This window comes from Phyllobates terribilis, unplaced genomic scaffold (assembly GCF_046119375.1).
Source record: "Phyllobates terribilis strain yellow unplaced genomic scaffold, ASM4611937v1 Scaffold_13__5_contigs__length_258822181, whole genome shotgun sequence".
NCBI lineage: Eukaryota > Metazoa > Chordata > Amphibia > Anura > Dendrobatidae > Phyllobates > Phyllobates terribilis.
The window spans coordinates 163,569,395-163,595,171 of NW_027362773.1; the positions used below are offsets into that span (position 1 = coordinate 163,569,395).

The 25,777-nt window shown below is 47.0% G+C and overlaps 1 pseudogene; it reads right to left on the reverse strand.

Moving 5' to 3' along the window:
• Positions 1-21,940, reverse strand: part of LOC141173633 (vomeronasal type-2 receptor 26-like) — a 261,516-nt pseudogene extending 239,576 nt beyond the window's left edge.
• Positions 21,941-25,777: the final 3,837 nt, after the last annotated feature.

Consider the following 25,777-nt stretch of genomic DNA (forward strand, 5'->3'; position numbering starts at 1 on the left):
CCGGCTAGGCCGCATTGTAGCACACTGAGCTTCCCACTGCAACTTATGCTTCATGTCCATGTGCCGGTTCATGCATGAAGTACTCAAACTATGTATTTTTTTGGCCTCTACTTAGCTTTTGCTGACAAATGTTACAGATAACACGAGTTGGGTCATCTTTGTCGATCTGAAAAAATGCCCAGGCTATGCAAGGCTTAGCACCCATGCGACCTGAAGAGCCACCACGACTTGTGGTGAGAGGCAGAGTTGTGTTTGAGGATGCAGTTGTTGACGTGCTTCCAGTACTACGTCTCTGTCCAGGAAGGCGCAACCTGACCTCGTCGTCACTAGCATCTTCCTCCACCTCCTCTGCTGACCTCATCTCTTGGCTGACTGTGGGTTGACAGTAAGTGGGATCTCCAACCTCATCATCATCACCCTGTGTGTTATCACACCCGTCGTCCTCAGAGCCAACCTGTTCCTGCCCTGACAAAAAACTAAAGTTGTCGCTCCAATCAGGTATTTGAGTCTTATCATCGTCTTCCTCATTGTCTCCACCAACAGGAGTTACAGTTTGGGAATGAGGGTCTACATTATGGTCAGAACCTTCTGCGTCTGGTCCTGGATCCGACTCATAAAGATTCTGGGCATCAGTGCAGATCATTTCCTCGTCTGGATTCACAGAAGCGCTGGAGTCGACCTCTGATTCCCAGGCTATAGTATGAGTAAACAGCTCTGCAGACTCAACCATCTGTTCTACCTCATACTCAGACGGGCAGCTGGAGATTTGGGAGCTGTGAGGAAGCAAGTGCGATTTGGGTGACACCTTTGAGGACTGGAGTATTTGTGATGTTGAAGTTGATGTGGAGGAGAGCCCACTTAAAGGAGCACTTGATATCCATTGAAGCACCTGCTGTTTTTGTGCCTCATCTGGAATTTGTAGCGATTGGCGTGGCCGTAAGAAAGGGATCTTATCACATTGTCCGCTAAAAGAAGTAGACATTTTAGTTTGGCTGGAAGATGGTCTTTCTTCTGCAGATGTTACTGTTGCTTTAACACCTACCCCACGGACACAACCTTTTTTCCCCTTCCCAACACGCCTATTCCCCTTTCCACCAGCAGCAGGCCTTTTTCCACTCATTTTGGTGGTTAACTAATTCACAACTCTGGAGTTGTTTGCACAAAAAAACAATGGATGGTAACCGAGCAGAGCTGAGTGGCCAAACTGTGGTATTAGGCCAAAACTATTGGCTGGGTGAGATGCAGAAAAAAATTATATTCAATTTGCAACCTGATGGAGGTCAGTATAGATGGACTAATACAAAAAGTCCCACACACAGCTAGAAGCCCAATATTTTTTCAGAGGTAGATGCAGAAAAAAATATATTCAGTTTGCAACCTGATGGAGGTCAGTATAGATGGACTAATACAACAAGTCCCACACACAGCTAGAAGCCCAATATTTTTTCAGAGGTAGATGCAGAAAAAAATATATTCAGTTTGCAACCTGATGGAGGTCTGTATAGATGGATTAATAGAACAAGTCCCACACACAGCTAGAAGCCCAATATTTTTTCAGAGGTAGATGCAGAAAAAAATATATTCAGTTTGCAACCTGATGGAGGTCAGTATAGATGGACTAATACAACAAGTCCCACACACAGCTAGAAGCCCAATATTTTTTCAGAGGTAGATGCAGAAAAAAATTATATTCAGTTTGCAACCTGATGAAGGTCTGTATAGATGGATTAATAGAACAAGACCCACACACAGCTAGAAGCCCAATATTTTTTCAGAGGTAGATGCAGAAAAAAATATATTCAGTTTGCAACCTGATGGAGGTCAGTATAGATGGACTAATACAACAAGTCCCACACACAGCTAGAAGCCCAAATATTTTTTCAGAGGTACTGTAGATGCAGATAAAAATTATTTTTAATTTGCAACCTGATGGAGGTCAGTATAGATGGACTAATAGAGAAAGTCCGACACATTACTAGAAGGCCAAATATCTTTTCAGAGCTAGATGCAGAAAAAAATTATATTCAGTTTGCAACCTGATGGAGGTCAGTATAGATGGATTAATAGAACAAGACCCACACACAGCTAGAAGCCCAATATTTTTTCAGAGGTAGATGCAGAAAAAAATATATTCAGTTTGCAACCTGATGGAGGTCAGTATAGATGGACTAACAGAGAAAGTCCCACACACTACTAGAAGGCCAAATATTTTTTCAGAGCTAGATGTAGAAAAAAATTATATTCAGTTTGCAACCTGATGGAGGTCAGTATAGATGGACTAATACAACAAGTCCCACACACAGCTAGAAGCCCAAATATTTTTTCAGAGGTACTGTAGATGCAGATAAAAATTATTTTTAATTTGCAACCTGATGGAGGTCAGTATAGATGGACTAATAGAGAAAGTCCGACACACTACTAGAAGGCCAAATATTTTTTCAGAGCTAGATGCAGAAAAAAATTATATTCAGTTTGCAACCTGATGGAGGTCAGTATAGATGGATTAATAGAACAAGTCCCACACACAGCTAGAAGCCCAATATTTTTTCAGAGGTAGATGCAGAAAAAAATATATTCAGTTTGCAACCTGATGGAGGTCAGTATAGATGGATTAATAGAACAAGACCCACACACAGCTAGAAGCCCAATATTTTTTCAGAGGTAGATGCAGAAAAAAATATATTCAGTTTGCAACCTGATGGAGGTCAGTATAGATGGACTAACAGAGAAAGTCCCACATACTACTAGAAGGCCAAATATTTTTTCAGAGCTAGATGTAGAAAAAAATTATATTCAGTTTGCAACCTGATGGAGGTCAGTATAGATGGACTAATACAACAAGTCCCACACACAGCTAGAAGCCCAAATATTTTTTCAGAGGTACTGTAGATGCAGATAAAAATTATTTTTAATTTGCAACCTGATGGAGGTCAGTATAGATGGACTATTAGAGAAAGTCCGACACACTACTAGAAGGCCAAATATTTTTTCAGAGCTAGATGCAGAAAAAAATTATATTCAGTTTGCAACCTGATGGAGGTCAGTATAGATGGATTAATAGAACAAGACCCACACACAGCTAGAAGCCCAATATTTTTTCAGAGGTAGATGCAGAAATAAATATATTCAGTTTGCAACCTGATGGAGGTCAGTATAGATGGATTAACAGAGAAAGTCCCACACACTACTAGAAGGCCAAATATTTTTTCAGAGCTAGATGCAGAAAAAAATTATATTCAGTTTGCAACCTGATGGAGGTCAGTATAGATGGATTAATAGAACATGACCCACACACAGCTAGAAGCCCAATATTTTTTCAGAGGTAGATGGAGAAAAAAATATATTCAGTTTGCAACCTGATGGAGGTCAGTATAGATGGACTAAAACAACAAGTCCCACACACAGCTAGAAGCCCAAATATTTTTTCAGAGGTACTGTAGATGCAGATAAAAATTATTTTTAATTTGCAACCTGATGGAGGTCAGTATAGATGGACTAATAGAGAAAGTCCGACACACTGCTAGAAGGCCAAATATTTTTTCAGAGCTAGATGCAGAAAAAAATTAGATTCAGTTTGCAACCTGATGGAGGTCTGTATAGATGGATTAATAGAACAATACCCACACACAGCTAGAAGCCCAATATTTTTTCAGAGGTAGATGCAGAAAAAAATATATTCAGTTTGCAACCTGATGGAGGTCAGTATAGATGGACTAATACAACAAGTCCCACACACAGCTAGAAGCCCAATATTTTTTCAGAGGTAGTTGCAGAAAAAAATATATTCAGTTTGCAACCTGATGGAGGTCAGTATAGGTGGACTAATAGAACAAGTCCCACACACTGCTAGAAGGCCAAATATTTTTTCAGAGCTAGATGCAGAAAAAAATTAGATTCAGTTTGCAACCTGATGGAGGTCAGTATAGATGGACTAATAGAATGATGCTATGCCCAAAAGATTTTACTTCACTAGGTGCAGTAAAAAAATTGGTATTCTATACACAGGTGGTATATCTTGCAGCACAGATAGGCTACTCCACTGACTAACACACTCTGCAATAGGCCAAAAAGGATTAGCTTTGCTAGATTCAGCCAAATGCTGTGAAAAAAACTTGCCAGACCTGCCTGGCAAAAACTGATAGGAACTGATGTAACTTAGTCCTGAAAAGGACTCCAATTACAATTAGTCTTTACTCCCACAACCTATCTATTTAAGAGCACAGACCTGCCTGATAAAAGTTGTAGGAAATGCTGTAACCTAGTCCTTAAAAGGACTGCAATCACAACTATTCCCTACTCCCAAGCTATCTGTATATTTGTGCGAAAATTGGCTTGAAATTAACAAGGTATAGCGCACACAGCAACAGCGGTGCCGTCTAACACGCAGCTGCAGCAGTGAGAAAATGGTGGCGACGGGGAAAATGGCTTGGTCTTATAGGGCAAGGACATGTGACATACACTGCCAATGACACATGCCCTTGCTTGTGTGAAAAAAAGCACTTCGCTCCGTGTGTGCGCTGCTGATAGGCTGACAGATTGCACCTCCCCACTGTAAATGCGGGAAAGAGAAAAAAAAATGGAGATCTTCATTGTTCCTGCAGAGATCCATCCCCTGCCCCTCCCCCCACCCCGCTGTACACTCAAACTGTGTATTAACATTAATTTTCATCATTACTGAGAAAAAATCCAGTTATGATTTTGGTGCACGAACAGTTATCGAACATAACCTCGAACAGCCGAATTTTTCTCAAATTGTTCGTGTTCGCCGAACGGCTCGAACACCGCCCAAAACAGCTCGAATTTGAGATTGGCGAACAGTTCGAGTAGAACAACGCTCATCTCTAATCGTGAGGCAACAGCGGCAGCAGAATGTCAACGGGAGCGCGAGCACCAGGAAAATATGCTTTGACTCCATCTCCAGCTGTCGGTCCCAGGCAGTCCCAAGTCCCCTGAGATCCGAATCCCGAAGCTAAGGGTTGAGGACTTCCCCCTGCTGGAAAAGGAGGGGACTTGGACACTTTCTTGCTGGCATTTGAAAAAATTGAAAAAACTTGCCGTCAGTAATATCTGCCTGAGCACCAGTGGGTCCAGTTCTTAGCCCTCGCCTTATGGGTAAGGCCCTGGAAATCTTTGGGTACCTGCCCAGTGAGACCACCCTGAGATATGAGGACATCAAGCAGGCTCTGGTTTGGCAGTACAACTTGACCCCTGAGTCATACCAGGAGAAGCTCTGGAGTCTGCCGTGAGGTCCTGCAGACAGCTGGGGCGATCACATGTGGGCCTTACTGAGAGTCATTGACCAATGGACCACAGGACTGGAGCTCACCACCGTCCAGCAGCTGAAGGAGCTCATTGCGACTGAGCAGTTTCTGTGGAACTGCCCAGAGGACCTCCAGCAGTACCTCTGTGACTGGAAGCCAAAAGGGGCCTTTGCAACAGCCACACTTGCCGACGAGTAATCCAACAACAAGAATCAAGAGGCCAAGAAACTTGTCGGCTGGAGAGGGAGTAAGATGAATGTGGTGCCTGCTGTCCCTGCCCCCAGGCTCAAGGGCCACTTACCCATGCTTCCCTCTCCACGTTGCTAGGGGAACCCCGACTGTGTCACCTTTGCAGACAGCCAGACCACTTCAAAGCCATGTGTCCCTAGCACCTGAAAAGCTCGCCCCATCCCAGAAACCATCCACTGTTTTGTGTGTGAGTGGGGGTGGTGGGAGGTCCCTTGACAACCTTCAGACTGTCACCATAGGCCACTCCAGAGCCATGGGACTGCGAGATACCGGCGCTGAGATGACCCTTGTGTGGCCCGGACTGGTGTCAAACCAAGATTTGATACCTGGGAAAACTCTCCGGGATTAAAGGCATCGAGGTGTATTTGGACTGGGGCACCGGGAGGGGAGTGCAGGAGGTGGGGGTAACTCAGAACATTCCCACGAGTGTTTTGCTTTGGAGAGACTTGGGGAGGCTAGTGTCCCACTATGTGGCCACTGAACCCCCACTACCTAGATCTCCAGACAACATCATGTCCACCCCTATGCTGCTTAGGTTATTAACATCTCACATCAAAAAACCCATAAAAAATAACCTTTACTAGATATCATTAAAGACTGCAAGCCATCAGAAGGATACCTAATTACATTATCATTAGTGTTGAGCGATCATGCTCGACACTGCTGGGTACTCGCCCGAGCATCACGCTACTCGGGATGTTCGGCGAGCACCAAGCATTTCCGGGTTCCTCGGGCGGGAGCTCGGGTCTCCGCCCTGAATGTTTGGCGCTCTTTACAAAGCCAATGAACATGCGGGGATTGCCAGCCAGTCACTGTAATGCCGCAGCCATGTTGTTTGTGGCCATTACAGTGATTGGCTGGCCGCACAGCGTCACCTCGAGTATTTAAAACCGGAGCGCCGCCATCTTGGACACAGTCGCTCCGGATTAGACAGTGTAGGGACAGCGCTGCTGAGCTAGGGAGAGATTTATCCTGTGAAATAGTTAGTGTAGGGTCTGTACAGGCTGCCAGATCAAACAAACAGTCCTTCTCAGTACTAATATCCATCCCAGATATCAGGCAGACAGGCAGGCTGTATTGGAGACGCAGTGGGGTTATACCAGCAAATGCTGCATTACAGTCCTGTGTGCTCCTGTTTCTGAAATTGCTGGACTTAGCTCCAGGTCTCCTGGGCCAGGAAAAATCCTTTTTTTTATCTAAATCCTCTTTTTTTTTCCTCCGTCATACTGTACAAATACCCGTCTTATTAACCTATTGGTGTCCCCCACCCCCCAAAAAAAAAGTGTGTCTTTGATTTTTCAGACACAAATACATCTGTTGAAAAGAGTCTGCTATAGGCCACAGAAACAGAAGTGTGGTTTTGCAGTTCCACGGGTGAAATCTCTGTATTATCCAGTTTTGTGCCTTTTGTATCTAAAAAAAACCAGTTTCAGTGTGTCGCTCACTGTTCAGCCGCAAATATATATATATTTAAAAAAGTCTGGTATTCACCAGTAAATTATAACTGTGGTTTTGCTATTCCACGGTAAAAAATCTCTATTATCCTGCTTTTGCCATTTTTTGCCGTAAAAAATAAATAATAGTGTCTCCCTGATTGTTCAGACACATATATATTTGTTGAAAATAGTCTGGTGTAGGCCCGAGAAATACAAGTGTGGTTTTTGCAGTTCCACGGGTCAAATCTCTGTATTATCCTGCTTTTCGCAATTTTTGGCCGTAAAAAATAAATAATAGTGTCTCCTGATTGTTCAGACACAAATATATCTGTTGAAAATAGACTGGTATAGACCAGTAAATTATAACTGTGGTTTTGCTGTTCCACGGTAAAAAAATCTCTATTATCCTGCTTTTGGCATTTTTTGCAGTAAAAAATAAATAATAGTGTCTCCCTGATTGTTCAGACACAAATATATCTGTTGAAAATAGTCTGGTGTAGGCCCGAGAAATACAAGTGTGGTTTTGCAGTTCCACGGTTCAAACCTCTGTATTATCCACTTTTGGGCCATTTGTATCTAAAAAAAACAGTTTGAGTGTGTCGCTCACTGTTCAGCCGCAAATCTATATATTTAAAAAAGTCTGGTATACATACACCTGTAAATTATAACTGTGGTTTTGCTGTTCCACGGTAAAAAATCTCTATTATTCAGCATTTGGTATTTCTTCCGTAAAGAAAAACAGTAATATTTTCTCCCTGATTGTTCAGATTGTTTAAAAGAGTCGGGTGTAGGCCAGAGAAATAGAACTGTGGTTTTCCTCTTCCACGGTTCTAATCTACTTTTTATTACACTTTTTACATTGATAGTGCGAGTGTAAGCTATTCCTTTACAATGGGCAAAGCGCATGGCAAGGGGCGTGGAAGTGGGCACTCTGGTGATGGTGCGTGCAGAGGACGGGGCTGTGGCCAAGGTGAAAATGTGCCACAACCAACAGCCACATCTTCTTGCTCCCACTTCTTGACCGAATTACTAGGGAAACACAGAACAACACCAGTATTGCGAACTGATCAGTGTGAACAGGTTATTAATTGGATAGCAGATAATACTTCCAGTTACCTGGGAACCACCAACTCTGGCCTGTCTTCCACACGGTCGACTCTTAGTAGCCGTGAGTCTCGACTTCATACTCCTCCTCACCCTGATGATCCTTCCTCCCACCATGCCGAGTGTCGTCAGACAGCAACTGATCCCACACTTGGACACTCTGAAGAGCTGTTCACTGGTCCATTTCCAGATTTGTGCACCTCACCTGCTCCGCTTGAAGTGGTGGAAGAGGAGATCCCATGAAGCGATGCCCAAATATTTGAACAGCCATGGCCAGAGGAAGTCGACACTGTCAATTTGTCACAAGAGGTGGACGATGACGAGACACAATTGCCAGGAAGTGAGGAGGAGGATCGTGGTACGCAAGTGGAAGAGGAGGAGGTGGTGGATGATCTAGTAACTGACCCAATGTGGCAGGAGGACATGCAGAGTGAGGCCAGCAGCACACAGGGGGAGGGAGGCAGAGTACCCCAACAGGCAGGAAGAAGCAGTGTGGTGGCCGCAGTCAGAAGGCGGGCAACCGTTCCCCATAACACCAACACGAGGGACATTGCCAGTACAAGCGGTAGGTCTTCCAGAGTCTGGAATTTTTTTAAAGACTCTGCTGATAACCCCAAAAAGGCCATTTGTACCACCTACCATGCCAGCATCAGCAGGGGTGACAAAACTACCAGCCTGACCACCACCAGCATGATCAGGCACATGGCAGCAAAGCACCCGACTTTGTGGGGCGAACCCCAGGGTCCACGACCAGTGTCAGCGGGTGTCACCACTGCTTCTTATGCTGTTGTGCGTGCAATAGAACCCCCTGTTGTGTGTGCAAGGCAATCCCCTGTCCATACTGCATGCAAATATGCCCACTCCTCTCAGTCTTCACTTGTTATGGCAGTTTCTCAAGAAACAGCATCAACGTCCACATCCACGTCCCACCGCAGCGTTCAATTGTCCATATCCCAGAACTTTGAACGAAAGAAAAAATTCTCAGCTAACGCCCCACTGGCCACAGTCCTAAATTTGCACATTTCACGACTGCGTGCGTTGGAAATGCTGCCTTTTAGGCTGGTGGAGACGGAATCCTTCCGCAACCTTATGGCGGTGGCCTTCCCTCAGTACTCGGTCCCCAGCCGACACTATTTTGCCCGGTGTTCCATCCCCGCACTACACAAGCACGTGTCCCAAAACATCTGCCGTGCCCTCAACAATGCACTTACTGGGAGAGTCCACCTGACAACGGACACGTGGACAAGTGCTTGTGGCCAGGGACGGTACATCTCCCTGATGGCACACTGGATAAATATAGTGGAAGCTGGGACCCAGTCGGACCTTGGGACAGGGGACACATCCTCCCCACACCGAGGATTGCGGGACCTATGTCAGTCAGAGTTGCCCCCACAGTGTACAGCTCCTGCTCATCATCCTCCTCCTCCACGCCGCCTGTCAGCTCATTTTCGCTAGTTGGCTACAGCTTCCACCGCACTTGCTGTGTTGCAGCAGCGTTTGCAGCTTCCGTCACACCGACTGGTGTGTGATGTCCCCACACGTTGGAACTCTACCCTCCACATGTTGCAAAGGATTTGTGAGCAGAAGAGAGCAGTTGTGGAGTACCAGCTGCAACAAGGCCATCGATATTCAGGTCAGACTCCACACATAAGACCACAGGAGTGGACCTGGATGTCTGACATATGTACCATCTTGACAAACTTTGAGGAGTCCACCCAGATGGTGAGTGGCGATGATGCCATCATTAGCGTCAGCATTCCACTTGTGTGTCTTTTGCAATGCTTTCTGCAGAGAACTAAAGAGGAGGCATTGCAGCCAGAGTATGATGAGATGGATCAAGAAGCCATAGCGGTCGATTACACACAGCCCAGCCTCATCTCATCCCAACGTGCATTGGGGGAAAATGAGGGAAAGGAGGAGGAGGAAGAAGAACAGGAGCTTGTGTCATGCGCTGTAGACGGTAATACCTGTACAACTGTCATACCGTCGGCTCAGCGTGGGTAGCCTGAGGACATGGGGGAGGAGGAGGAGGAGAGCATGGTCAGTCGTCATCTTGGTGAGGACACGGAAGTCTTGCCCATTACCAGTCTGGCACGCATGGCTGACTTTATGTTACGCTGCCTTAACCATGACACTCGCATTGTCAAAATGTTGGGTGACAGTCATTACTGGTTGGTGACACTTTTAGACCCCTGCTACAAGGAGAACTTTCACTCTCTTATTCCTGAGGTGGAGAGGTCTGCAAAAATGGGGCAGTACCAGAAAGCCCTTGCTGCAGAACTGTTAAAAAAGTTCCCATCTGAACACGCTAGCGGCAGAGGTCAGAGTTCGTTGACCAACCAAGGCGTACAAGCGAGAGAGAGGCAACTAGAATCCAGCAGAGGCAGGGGAACACTGTCAACATTCTGGGACAGTATTCTGAAACCCGCCCAGCTTACAGGCCCTGAGGCGCGGGGTACTCTCACAAGGAGTGGAAAGTTTCAAAAGATAGTGAGGGAGTACCTTGCCAACCGTACCAGCATCCTCCGTGATTCCTCTGTGCCTTTTAATTATTGGGTATCCAAGCTGGACACTTGGAATGAATACTCTCTGTACGCCTTGGAGGTCCTGGCCTGCCCTGCCGCTAGCGTGTTATTGGAGCGTGTTTTTAGTGCCGCTGGGGGAATTATAACTGATAAGCGCACTCACCTGTCAACTGACAATGCTGACAAGCTGACCCTTATCAAAATGAACAAGGGCTGGATTGGGCCAGACTTCTCATCACCACCAAATGACAGCAGAGTAACATAAAGTCAAATCGACTGTGTTTTTTCGGGAGGTGTATTCACATGCACCGCTTCACATCCACACATGGGTATACGCTTCCTCATTTCGGCTGTTTTATATTCTTCTCATAATCCTCAGCCTCCATCACCACTATACCACCAGGGTGACCGTGGTCTGTCTTGCCATTATTGAAAGTTCCTCCATCCTTATTTTTGTCAGCTTTTGCTTGAAAGGCATAATCTAAGACTGTGGGAGACCCACTCCCCAATAATGGGAATAATATTTTTAAGATGCTGTACTGTATGGCTCTTGTTAAGGGGCATTGCAAGTTCCTCCATCCTAATTTTTGGCAGCTTTTGCTTGGAAGGCATAAGCAAAGACTATGGGATACCCACTCCCCAATAATGGGAATGTTTTTAAGATGCTGTACTGTATGGCTCTTGAAAGGGGCATTAAAAGCATCTTGTTAAGCTACTGCGACCTCCACCACTTTTCCGAGGGGCATTAAAAGCATCTTGCTAAGCTAATATGACCTCCACGTCTCTTCTGAGGGGCATTAAAAGCATCTTGTTAAGCTTCTGGGACCTCCACCACTTTGCCGAGGGGCATTAAAAGCGTCTTGTTAAGCTACTGTAACCTCCACGTCTCTTCTGAGGGGCATTAAAATGGTCTTCTTATACCACTCTGACCTCCTTGTCTCTTCTGAGGGGCATTCGAAGCGTCTTGTTATACCACTCTGACCTACACGTCTCTTCTGAGGGGCATTAAAAGCGTGTTGTTATACCACTCTGACCTCCATGTCTCTTCTGAGGGGCATTAAAAGCGTGTTGTTATACCACTCTGACCTCCACGTCTCTTCTGAGGGGCATTAAAACGGTCTTTTTAAGCTACTTGGACATCCACGACTCTTCGAACGGGCATTGCATTTCCTCATAATTTTTGGCAGCTTTTGCTTGGAAGGCATAAGCAAATACTATGGGAGACCCACTCCCCAATCATGGGAATAATGTTTGTAATATGCTGTACTGCATGGCTCTTGTAAGGGGCATTGCAATTTCCTCCATCCTAATTTTTGGCAGATTTTGCTTGGAAGGCATAAGCAAAGACTATGGGAGACCCACTCCTCAATAATGGGAATAATGTTTGTAATATGCTGTATTGCATGGCTCTTGCATGGGGCATTGCAAGTTCCTCCGTACTAATTTTTGACAGCTTTTGCTTGGAAGGCATAAGCAAAAACTACGGAAGACACACTCCCCAATAATGGGAATAATGTTTTTAAGATGCTGTACTGTACGGCTTTTGTAAGGGGCATTAAAAGCATCTTGCTAAGCTACCGCAACCTCCACCACTTTTCCGAGGGGCATTAAAAGCGTCTTGTTAAGCTACTGTAACCTCCACGTCTCTTCTGAGGGGCATTAAAACCATATTCTTATACCACTCTGGCCTCCACGTCTCTTCTGAGGGACATTAAAATGGTCTTGTTAAGCTACTGGGTCCTCCACGACTCTTCAAACGGGCATTGCATTTCCTCATAATTTTTGGCAGCTTTTGCTTGGAAGGCATAAGCAAACACTATGGGAGACCCACTCCCCAATAATGGGAATAATGTTTGGAATATGCTGTACTGCCTGGCTCTTGTAAGGGTATTGCAAGTTCCTCCGTCCTAATTTTTGGCAGCTTTTGCTTGGAAGGAATAAGTAAAGACTATGGGAGACCCACTTCTCAATAATGGGAATAATGTTTGTAATATGCTGTACTGTATGGCTCTTGTAAGGGGCATTAAAACTGTCTTGTTAAGCTACTGGGACCTCCATGTCTCTTCTGAGGGGCATTAAAAGCGTGTTGTTATACCACTCTGACCTCCACGTCTCTTCCAAGTGGCATTAAAACCATCTTGTTATACCACTCTGACTTCCACGTCTCATCGGAGGGGCATTAAAACTGTCTTGTTAAGCTACTGCGACATACACCACTTTTCCAAGGGGCATTAAAAGCGCCTGTTATGTTACTGCGACCTCCACGTCTCTTCCGAGGAGCATTAAAACCATCTTGTTAAGATACTGCAACCTCTATGTCTCTTCCAAGGGCCCTTAAAAGCGTCTTGTTAAGCTACTGTGACCTCCACCACTTTTTCAAGGGGAATTAAAACCGTCTTGTTAAGCTACTGTGACCTCCACGTCTCTTCCCAGGGGCATTGAAATGTTGTTTTTAATTACCTCTAACCTCCACGACTCTTCCAACGGGCATTGCATTTTCTCCTAATTTGAGTCAACTTTTGCTTTTCAATGCAAAGGCGAAAACTAACGGAGACCCACTCCCCAATAATGGGTAGAAGGTTTTTAGTACGCTGTAATCCACATCTGTTTCAAGGGGCATTGCAGTTCCTCATAATTTTTGGAAAGCCTTCCATTCACTGCTTAGGCCAACAGTGTACAGGAGACCCAGTTGCCATAAATGGAAAAAATAGTTTAGTTAAGGCTCTCTGACCTCCATGTCACTTCCAAGGGGCATTGGAGTGCCTCGAAATGTTTGGTAGGCATTGCGCTCACTGTACGCCCTATAACTGTGTGGTAGAAACGCTCCTTTTGTTACAGAAACATATCCTACAAGACATGTGTGGTTGACTGGCCTGATATTGAAGTGAATGGTCCCTGTTCCTCCTGCTTTTCCTCCTTTGCCACCACCTCATCCATCATTTATCACCTGAAGCTTTGTTTTAACAGGAGTCATAGAACTGGGATAGTAGCAGGAAAACATCCAGCAATCCTCGTAGGAGGTAGGATATGCGACAAAACGCTGACCACCTAAGGCCGAGCCGCTGCTACATACATGTGCTTGCATTCCAAGAAAACAAAGCGGATGCTAACTTCTATCATCATCATGCTCCTCATCTTGGCACTCTCAACTCCCTTGATGGAGAAGCCAGGGTCCACCGGAGGAGTTTGGTTCTCTGGTGGGCTCGTCCAATGCTGCTGTAAAGCCGGCCAGTCTAAGAAAAGTGTGTGGGTCGGTAACAGAGAAATCGAGGCGTCTGGGGACCGTTTATGGACATCGGCCGCCCCCAGGCGTCTGGGGACCGTGTGTGGACACCCGGCCGCGGGGCGGCTGGGGACCGAGCGTGGACACCCGGCCGCCGGGCGGCTGGGGACTGTGTATGGATAAAAGGGCCGCCAATGCAGCCATGACATGGTGGCCGGCGTCTGCCTCCAAATGCCTAAAAGGCCCAATTTCAAGTGCAAGCAAGCTAGCAGTATGGCATTGCAGCCTGGGGGTGGGTGGGTGGCAGGTTGCACACTTACGCTTGCATTCCAACATAACAAAGCAGATGCTAACTTCTATCATCATCATCATGCTCCTCTCCTTGGCACTCTCAACTGCCCTGATGGAGAAGCCAGGGCCCACCGGAGGAATCTGGTTCTCTGGTGGGCTCGTCCAATGCTGCCTTAAAGTAGGCCGGGCTAAGAAAAGTCTGTGGGGATGTTCCGCGGAGAAATCGGTGGGGCTGGGGACCGTTTGTGGACATCCGGCCGCCCCCATGTGGCTGGGGACTGTGTGTGGACACCAGGCCGTGGGGCGGCTGGGGACCGAGCGTGGACACCCGGCCGCCGGGCGGCTGGGGACTGAATATGGATACCTCGCTGCCGAAGCAGCCATGAGGTAGTGGCCAGCTTCGGCCTCCTCAAAACTAAAAGGCACCATTTCAAGTGCAAGCTAGCAATATGGTATTGCAGCCTGCGGGTGGGTGGGTGGTTGGCTGCATATTTGCGCTTGCATTGCAAGGAATGGGGGAGGTACAATTGAACACTGCCCTGGGACAAGAACTTGCACGGGGATAGTTGCAAGTCTGCATCTTCTGATGCGGCAAGGATCAGTTCTGATGGGCACACTTTTAGGCAGTGACCTGGGTGTCAGAGATGCTTCCAGGGATCTTCCCCATGCTGTCCCCATGTCTTTTCAGCACTGTATGCATGTGTCACACAGCACATGGCTAGATAAGGTTGTAAAATGTAAAATGACATTTCCCGGTGAATGCATTTGTCACAGTTGAAAGCAATACAAAAGTGCAAAAACGCATAAAAAATGCTACTTGTGAACATAGCCCAAGGTGTGGAGGAGTATTTTTATTTTGGTTATTTATTTTACCTTGTACACAAGTTCCCTGGAAAGGAACTTCCTTAACATATTTCACAGGAAAACCATTTCAGTTTCGTTTTTGAACGTTTTATTGTGAGCCCTTAAAAGTGGCTTAATACCTCTGACCACGTTGTTGACAGCAGTGACCTGGGGGTCATAAATGCTTCCTGGGGCGATCCCCATGCTGTCCCTGTTAGAACCCTCCTGTTAGTTTTTGCTATCTTGTGATTTGCAGTCAAGTGACCAGCTGCCTATTTATTCCAGCTCCGCCCTTCTGGCTTGGCTGGACTTCAGTGTTTTTTGCCTGTCTCTCTAGCTAGGTGCTTCGGTGCCTATCTCTGTCTAGTTTGCTTGGTCCTCTGGGACCTCTAGTACTTTTTGTCAGTTTGTCTTTTTGCTCTGCAACAACTTCTGTTAGGAGGTGCACCATTTTTTGCCCCAGTCCTTTGTTCTTTTAGGGATCCCTCCCTTTATTCTATAGGTCTCCGTTCAGACTAGCCTAGGACGAAGGCGGGTCTGTTCACGAGGAACAGGCTGCCCGCTATTTCAGCTTAGTCTTACTGTAGGGACAGCTTTTCCCATTCTTTCCTTAGTTTATGTTGCAGATCATAACAGTCCCCATGTCATTTGAGCACTGTCACTATCGTTTTGTGCACTTGTTAGGCTTTTAAAAGACTGCCGGGGGTGCCGCCGCAAAAATGCTCGAGTCTCCCATAGACTAACATTGGGCTCTTTGCTCGGGTCGAGCACCCGAGTATCACGGCGAGCTCGGCCCGAGCTTCGAGCACCCGAGCATTTTAGTGCTCGCTCAACGCTAATTATCATCCCATTTTTTCTCCTGATGAACCTTGATTTACATGGGGAAACACGTTGAGGAATGTGGAACCCCTATACTATACTGGGAAGGCAGTGTCCCTGCATATTAAGATGAGTAATTTTTTTTGCACTTTAACTCTATATGAACTTTATCTGAAATATCTATAACTATAGTGGGAGGTATTGCTTCATCTGTGCATACTTCATACTATATGAACCTTTTTTTTGCAAGGGAACCTGCTGTTATATCCCAGCTTGGGGAAGTTATTTATCTATATATTAGTTTGTAATTTTGGAGTACTACTATCACCTGGTGATTATACTGCTAACTGCAGCTAGTTATTAAGCATATTCACATTAACAGATGATATGCTGAAATGAATTAGAGGATTCAGGAATCATCTTATATTGTACTGATGTCGCCTCCACTGGGGATCTTTTTTGAATCAAAATAAATGAGTAATATATTTTAGCGGTACTCTTAGTGGCTAATCTTGCTATTATGATCTATGACTGTTATATAAGAATAGGCTTTTGTGAGAGACTCTGAATGGTTGGGTCTCTCTGGACTACATGTCGTCTTGTTAGACGTTATAGCCTATAGCTTGATGTCTTTCTATATATCCATCTGAGCTAACAGCATTTGATCATCTTTTCACAAATTTTATGTCTATTTCTATGTTATACAGTATTTGTTTGTGTGCCTTAAGGCAATATTTTAATGATATCTAGTAAAGGTTATTTTTTATGGGTTTTTTGATGTGAGATATAATTGTATACCATCGAGGTTATCCTATTTCTATAATCTGATTAGGTTATTAACATGTCTACTGATGGGGATGTGGGGGTGGGGTATGTACTGTGTCCCTCTCCCTTCAGGGGGGAGGAGATTAATCAAGTCGGCTGTGATAAGGTCTTAGAGTGTGGCCAGCCGGGAGGCTGGAACAGTTTGTCCTGTGAGGTTGTCACAGAGGGGTCAGACAGGGGGCAAACAGCTGCAGAGGAGGAGCATGCCATGGAGGGCAGGGCAGACCCAGGAGAGGAAGGGCTCCCAGGTAAGGCTGCATGGCAGGGTTCTCCCACAACCAAGATGTCAGAGGACCAGTGTAGTCTGTTTAGACCAGAGGCTTTGTCAGAAGCGGAGGAGAAGCAGGCGCTACCCACAGTCACAGCGGCCATGGCCACTTTCACGTGCAGTGGTGAAACCCAGGCCTCAGGGGCCCCTCGGAAGTCTAATGGCTTCACCCCTTCCGACCAAGTGGCTGCCGGGTCTGACGGAGGCCAGGAGACAGGTCCCAGAGAACTGACAGAAGACGTTGCAGTTTTGTCTATTTTGGCCACGTCCAGTCAGGGGTTTCAGACGGTGTTAGAGACTGACGACAGCCTGAAAGCTGTTAAAGAGCAGGCGGCACAGCCTCCCTTGGACTCAGACCTTGAGCAGGTGGTCTGGGACCAAGGACGGCTGTACCGGGTAACGGTCCAGCGAGGTTCACCGGAGGTATGGCCCAGGGACCGACAGTTAGTGGTACCCTATCCATTCTGGATGGATTTGTTGCGGATGGCACACAAGATTTCGATGGCCAGACATTTAAGGATCAATAAGACCAAGGCCAGGTTAGCCCAGCATTTCTATTGGCCAAGGATGGGGGCCAAGATGACTGACTACTGCCTATCGTGTGACATGTGTCAGAGGTTGAAGAAGGCGGGCCGGCGCCCCAAAGCCCCACTGGGAACTCTGCCCATCATTGAAGAGCATTTCAGAAGGGTGGCTGTGGATTTGGTTGGCCCGATGGCCACTCCCAGCAGCTCTGGGAAATGCTTCATACTGACGGTAGTAGACTATGCCACCCAGTACCAGGAAGCGGTAGCCTTCTCGTCCATTTGGGCCGACAAGGTTGCCACTGCCTTACTGGAGATTTTCTCCTGAGTGGGTTTTCCCCAGGAAATGCTCAATGACCGGGGGACCCAGTTCATGTCACAGATGATGGAGTCCCTCTGTAAGCAAATACAGGTGCAACATCTGGTGTCCAGCCTGTACCATCCACAGACCAATGACTAGGGTGAACGGTTCAATGGCACCCTGAAGCAGATGCTTAAGATGTTGGTAAATTCCCACGGGCAAGACTGGGAGTGGTATCTGCCACACCTGCTATTTGCCTTTGAGGTTCTACAGGCCTCAATGGGGTTCTCCCCCTTTGAGCTCTTGTAAGGCCGTCGCGCGCTGGGCCCCCTGGCATTGATGAAGGATGTCTGGGAAGGGGACTTAGCTATCCCTGGAATGTTGGTCATCGAATATGTTGTGTGCTTCCGTGACAAAATTCAGGCATTGGTGCAGCTGGTACACGACAAGGCCAGGCCGACCAGAAGCGATGGTACCACCAGAATCCTTGTGAGAGGACCTACCAAGTGGGTCAAAAGGTGTGGGTACTGGTCCCGTTACCCCAGGACAAGCTTCAGCCGGCCTTGGAAGGTCTGTATCTCATGCACCAGCAGCTGAATGCCGTGATATCCTGGTCACCCTGGACCCCGCACGGGAAAGGCGGAAGGCCTACCACGTAAAAATGATGAAGGTACATCATGAGTGGGTGGCCTGCGCCCTCCCCGTGTGCAACCTGCCAGAGGAGGGAGAGGCAGAGACCCTGCCAGACATGCTCGCCAGGCAGGTTGATACTACGGGCCATGAACACCCCATTTTGTAGCTCCTGCTGAGGGAGGTGGCCTATTCCACGATGGTGAAGCAATGTCTGGAAATTGTGTGGGCCCTGCAGAGTCTGCAGCCATGCTTGTACAGATGTCAATTCACCATGGAAAGAGACCACAACCCTCTCAGCTGGTTAGACACCGTATCCGGGACGAATGGGAGGCTACTATGCTGGAGCCTCGGACTCCAGCAGTACCACTTCGCCATTCGCCACAAAAAAGGCCGCGAACATGGCAATTCCAACGGCTTTTCCCAACAAGGGGAAGTTGAGAATGGGCGCACGGGGGAACACCGGGTGGTGCTACCCCCTAGCGCCCTCTAAAGGGGGAAGGTGTGAAGAATATTTAAGATAATTCCCTGTCAACCATTGTGCACTGTTTGGCAGTTTTATAGAGATCTTGAATGCACAGGGTAATTCGACTCTTTTTGCAGCAAGCAGAACAGAGGGGGCTGAGGGACAGTGAGGGACAATTACCTTGCAGCAGCTGTGAGGGGCACTTAACAACCCTCCCCCAGCCCATGCGGCCTGTCCTTTGATACTATAATTCAACACTGAGTTATGGGAATACGATACATCCCCGTGATAAACAAACTAGATTTTTGGAAACGCACAAACTGGAAAAATGTCACCCAGGCTTTCAACACAGTCTAGCGTGTAGGGAAAAGGAGATACCTGGCACAGCCTTGTGGGAGCCCCTAGGGCCCCGGTGCTTGGTATCCATGCGTAGCAGGGGCCCGGCTGGGTCCACTGACACCAGAACCGGCTCCCTAGGACTATCCAGTAAGGAGATATGGCCCACTTTAGTTTTTGGGAGTTTTAGCTGAGAGAGACCAGAGGAGGAGATTTGCGTACAGCCAGGAGGCAGGAGTGGGAGTGATCCAGAGAGTTTAACAGTCCCTGCTGCCAGAGTCCATTGTCTTTTTCCTGGGGAGGCCATGACGTCACATTGTGTGGAAGAAGTACATTCAACAAGAGGGCCCTTAGCCTCCCATGTGGCAGCCCTTCCCCACAAGCCAGGCCTTTCCATCTGACTGGTAATTGACTCTTAAGTTCTGATTATACTTGTTGAACCACGTATTGTACTTGCAACTCTGACTATTGTGTATGTATAACCCTTATGTATATAGCGTTCGTCTAGTGCGCCCCTAAGGCGATTAAATATATAATTTAACCTTGGGCTGTTCTTTTATCTCGATCCACAAACCTTGTCCATTGTTCAGTCCAACGAACACGCTACCGGGCGGGTTTCTAGCCTGATATAAGTCCATTATAGCTAATAGAAATTGGTGGCAACTCTCACAGGCCAACCAGGCTCTGCTTCACTGGAGCTAGCGAAGGAGCCTCTCACCCTTCAGGGGTGTGAGGGAGTGTGGTACCATGTCAGTGATTGAGTGGGCCACGTCTTCTCACTCCTTGGTGCCTTACTGTACCCGTCCTCAAGGGGGGTGTGGAATGTCACGTTGGTGCAAAGGGCAGATCCGTACCACATGCTCCATTTAACGTAATTGTGACGTCAGGCTGGTGGCGGGGTGTGGATCCATCACAAGTGGTGGCAGCGGTGAGATTCTGTGAGATTCTCCAGGGGATAACCACCCTTTCCTGATAATCCATCAAGCTGTGGACCCAACTCACCAATCATCCTGACCGACTGAGGATCCAGCTTTTCGAAAACCCTGACCGGTTCGGGATACATTTTTCCCACCCCTCTGACAGGCTATGAGTACCTTCTTCCCATACTCCTGACAGACAGTGAGACACACATTTCTTTTACCATGCCCGGTTGCGGGCCCTACCTTTCCACCACACATTGTTACCTGGGGAGCCAGGCTAACTATGGGGCAGCTACGACCGGCCATGTCACAGTCCATCATGACACTGGTCAGCAGCACGGTACCACATTCTCTATGATCCCCGTGTTTCTCGCCATTCTTTCCCATTACTTGTGGAGCCGTGCTAGTCATGGGGCAGCTACCACCGACCCTGTCACCATCTGGCATGACTCGGGTCACCTGCATGGGACGACCTGCTTCCTGGTCTCCGTGCCTGCTCCTATCACCCATAGCACTTATACTGGCTCGTTTTAGGGGATCCTCAGCAGCATCACCCCGCGAGGTGAGGTGGCTGAGTTCCCCTTTACCACAACACACATTTTTAATAGGCATCACATTGACATTTGCATAAAATTACATTTTGGATCTGCGAGGGTTGTCAGGAAGAATCGGGCAACCAACCATCCCAGATCAGTTCCCAAAAGCACCCCAGTCCAGGAAAATTTGGGCCATCGATATGGGATGCTGAACACCCCCAAATCCCGTGACAGTGAGGGTCTTCCCAGGAATAAGCTCCTCTGGTAACATGAACTCAGGGCGGGGCAGCAGAATCTCATTTTTGGGGCTTCAGAGCCACAATTTCAGGATGGCGGAGCATCCTGATGGACGGACTTCAAGCGACCAAGAAATTGTTCCTTATTCCCTATTCTGTGGACGTATTTTGTAGCTTTTATTCATGGTTACTATTGATCGTTTCGTCACAGAGGAGGGTGTGTGATGTCACTGATTGATGAGGTCGGGATATCAGTAACGTTATGTGTTGCGGTCACATTGTGTTTTCCTACAGTGAGAACTCAAAATGTTGGTGAAAGTCAATTTTTTCCCCATAAAATGCATAAAAAAAGCTCCAGAAAAGCAACTTTAACACTTTACACCCTAAATATAAGCCGGATATGCCACATTATCGTACTCAACTCAGATACCTAAACATGCCCATTAACAGAAGAGTGTCAGTCATGGACATTTGTGCAGCTGCTCCCTGTGAAATGATCGGTGTTACATGTAAGCTTAGGGCTCGTTACTCACCACCGGATACATATACGCCGCCAGTAGTCGGGCTATAGGTAAAGTTGTGATAGAACTCTGATCCCCAATAAACCCAGCCAATCTCCAGTTCTTTCGGCAGGAATAATTAGGGACGGTCACCCCGGGTCCTGATAACAGCTGTAACACATTTTTAATTGCCTTTCGAGGATTTGAACATGAATCAAAGAAGTAATATCCCACAGTCATGTTTGGTAAAAATGTTGGATTATTGTTCAGATAATTGATGCTATAAAGAAAAATTTGAAGATTCCTGTAAAACTGATGCAGCGGCCTGTGGAGAGAATAGACCAGATGTAATTGATGTCTTTATTACTATGTTACATGTGGATTTTACTTTTGCAGTTGATGCAGTTTTATTATTTTGAAATAAAACTTTTTTGCTATTCTTCAACCCAAATCAGTATCAGCGCCCCCAACCACGACCTGTCTAATAACTATGTGTTCAGCTCTGGCAGAGGGAATATTAGGCTCCGCAGGCACCATAACCTGAGTATGACTACTACCTCCATACAGCTATGGCCATTATTGGTTTTGCTATTCCAGTTATAATGAATGACTAACAGGACCAATCACCAAATCACCAAACTTTTCATGTTGAACTGGACACACGAGGTAATAATGGCTGCATAAGATCAAGGAGAGAAACAGAAATTTCAGGCTGAAGAAAAGTCTAATTTCATGCCAAGGTCAGAAATGGGCATAAAACAGGCTGAACAGGAGTTGAGAAAAGGGAGTGAACCAGAGCAAGAATAATCTATAACTGACAAGTCCTAACACAATGCTGGTAGTTAAATAGTGTTATTTATAGTCTTGAGCGAGCACTAAAATTCTCGGGTGCTCGAAGCTCGGGCCGAGCTCGCCGTGATACTCGGGTGCTCGACCCGAGCAACGAGCCCAATGTTAGTCTATGGGAGACCCAAGCATTTTTGCGGCGGCACCCCCGGCAGTCTTTTAAAAGCCTAACAAGTGCCCAAAACGATAGTGACAGTGCCCAAATGACATGGAGACAGCATGGGGATTGCCCCAGGAAGCATTTCTGACCGCCAGGTCACTGCTGTCAACAACGTGGTCAGAGGTATTAAGCCACTTTTAAGGGCTCACAATAAAACGTTCAAAAACGAGACTGAAACTTCTTTCCTGTGAAATATGTTAAGGAAGTTCCTTTCCAGGGTAAAGACTTGTGTATAAGGTAAAATAAATAACCCCAAAAAAATACTCCTCCACACCTCGGGCTATGTTCACAAGTAGCATTTTTTATACGTTTTTGCACTTTTGTATTGCTTTCAACCGTGACAAATGCATTCACCGGGAAATGTAATTTTAACATTTTACAACCTTATCTGGCCATGTGCTGTGTTACACATGCATACAGTGCTGAAAAGACATGGGAACAGCATGGGGAAGACCCCTGGAAGTATCTCTGACACCCAGGTCACTGCCTAAAAGTGTGCCCATCAGAAGTGATCCTTGCCGCATCAGAAGATGCAGATTTGCAACTATCCCCGTGCAAGTCCTTGTCCCAGGGAAGTGTTCAATTGTACCTCCCCCATTCCTTGCAATGTGAGCACAAATATGCAGTCAACCACCCACCCACCCCCAGGCTGCAATACCAAACTGCTTGCTTGCACTTGAATTTGGGAATTTTAGGCATGTGGAGGCGGAATCTGGCCACCACGTCATGGCTGCGTTGGCGGCCTGGAATCCATACTCGGTCCCCAGCCGCCCGGGTGTCCACACTCGGTCCCCAGCCGCCAGGGGGCGGCCGGGTGTCCGTACTCGGTCCCCAGCCGCCCCGCGGCCGGGTGTCCACACACGGTCCCCAGCCACATGGGGGCAGCCGGGTGTCCATAAACGGTCCCCAGTCGCCCCTATTTCTCCTTGGAACATCCCCCCACACCCTTTTCTTAGCCCGGCCTGCTTTAGGGCAGCATTGGACGAGCCCACCAGAGAACCAGACTCCTCCGGTGGGCCCTGGCTTCTCCATCAGGGGAGTTGAGAGTGCCAAGGTGAGGAGCATGATGATGATGATGATAGAAGTTAGCATCTGCTTTGTTTTCTTGGAATGCAAGCGCATGTATGTAGTAGCGGCTAGGCCTGAGGTGGTCAGCGTTTTGGCGCATGTCCTACCTCCTCCGAGGATTGCTGGATGTTTTCCTGCTACTATCCCAGTTCTATGACTCCTGTTAAAACAAAGCTTCAGGTGATAAATGATGGATGAGGTAGTGGCAAAGGAGAAAGAGCAGGAAGAACTGGGACCATTCACATCAATATCAGGCCAGTCAACCACATATGTCTTGTAGGAAATGTTTCTGTAACAAAAGGAGCGGTTCGGCTACACAGTTATAGAGCATACAGTGAGTGCAATGCCTACCAAAAATTTTGAGGCACTCCAATGCCCCTTGGAAATGTCAGAGGGCCTTAACTAAACCGTTTTTTCAATTTATAGCAACTGGGTCTCCAGTACACTGTTGGCCTAAGCAGTGAATGGAAGACTTTCCAAAAATTAAGAGGAATTGCAATGCCCCTAGAAACAGACATGGATTACAGCGTACAAAAAAACTTCTACCCATTATTGGGGAGTGGGTCTCCCTTAGTTTTCGCCTTTTCATTGAAAAGCAAAAGCTGACTAAAATTAGGAGGAAATGCAATGCCCGTTGGAAGAGTCGTGGAGGTTAGAGGTAATTAAAAACAACATTTCAATGCCCCTTGCAAGAGCTGTGGAGTTCAAAGTGGTTTATGAAGACGCTTTTAATGCCCCTTTGAAGAGACGTCGAGGTCACAGTAGTTTAACAAGATGGTTTTAATGCCCCTTGGCAAAGTGGTGGAGGTCGCAGTAGCTTAACAAGATGGTTTTAATGCCCCTTACAAGAGCCATACAGTACAGCATATTACAAACATTATTCCCATGATTGGGGAGTGGGTCTCCCATAGTATTTGCTAATGCCTTCCAAGCAAAAGCTGCCAAAAATTAGGATGGAGGAACTTGCAATGCCCCTTACAAGAGCCATGTAGTACAGCTTATTACAAACATTCCCATGATTGGGGAGTGAGTCTCCCATAGTATTTGCTTATGCCTTCCAAGCAAAAGCAGCCAAAAATTAGGACGGAGGAACTTGCAATGTCCCTTACAAGAGCCATGCAGTACAGCTTATTACAAACATTATTCTCATGATTGGGGAGTGAGTCTCCCATAGTATTTGCTTATGCCTTCCAAGCAAAAGCTGACAAAAATAAGGACGGAGGAACTTTCATTAATGGCAACACGGACCATGGTCACCCTGGTGGTATAGTGGTGGTGGAGGCTGAGGATAAGGAGAAGAACATAAAACAGCCAAAATGAGGAAGCGTATACCCATGTGTGGGTGTGAAGCGGTGCATGGGAATACACCTCCCGAAATAACACAGTGGATTTGACTTTATGTTACTCTGCTGTCATTTGGTGGTGATGAGAAGTCTTGCCCAATCCAGTCCTTGTTCATTTTGATAAGGGTCAGCTTGTCAGCATTGTCAGTTGACAGGAGAGTGCGCTTATCAGTAACAATTCCCCCAGCGGCACTAAAAACACGCTCCGATAACACGCTAGCGGCAGGGTAGGCCAGGACCTCCAAGGCGTACAGAGCGAGTTCATTCCAAGTGTCCTGCTTGGACACCCAATAATTAAAAGGCACAGAGGAATCATGGAGGACGCTGGTACGGTCAGCAAGGTACTCCCTCACCATCTTTTGAAACTTTCCACTCCTTGTGAGAGTACCCCGCACCTCAGGGCCTGTAAGCTGGGCGGGTCTCAGAAAACTGTCCCAGAACGTTGACAGTGTTCCCCTGCCTCTGTTGGATTGGAGTTGCCTCTCTCTCGCTTGTACGCCTTGGTTGGTGAACGAACTGTGACCTCTGCCGCTATCGTGTTCAGATGGGAATGTTTTTAACAGTTCTGCAGCAAGGGCCTTCTGGTACTGCCCCATTTTTGTAGACCTCTCCACCTCAGGAATAAGAAAGTGAAAGTTTTCCTTGTAGCGGGGGTCTAAAAGTGTCACCAACCAGTAATGACTGTCACCCAACATTTTGACAATGCGAGGGTCACGGTTAAGGCAGCGTAACATAAAGTCAGCCATGCGTGCCAGACTGGTAACGGGCAAGACTTCCATGTCCTCAACAAGATGACGACTGACCATGCTCTCCTCCTTCTCCTCCTCCTCCTCCCTTCTGTCCTCAGGCCACCCACGCTGAACCAACGGTATGACAGTTGTACGGGTACTACTGTCTACAGCGCATGATACAAGCTCCTGTTCTTTCTCCTCATCCTCCTCCTCCTCTCCTTCATTGTCCCCCAATGCATGTTGGGATGAGATGAGGCTGGGCTGTGTGTAATCAACCGCTATGGCTTCTTGATCCATCTCATCATACTCTGGCTGCAATGCCTCCTCTTTAATTCT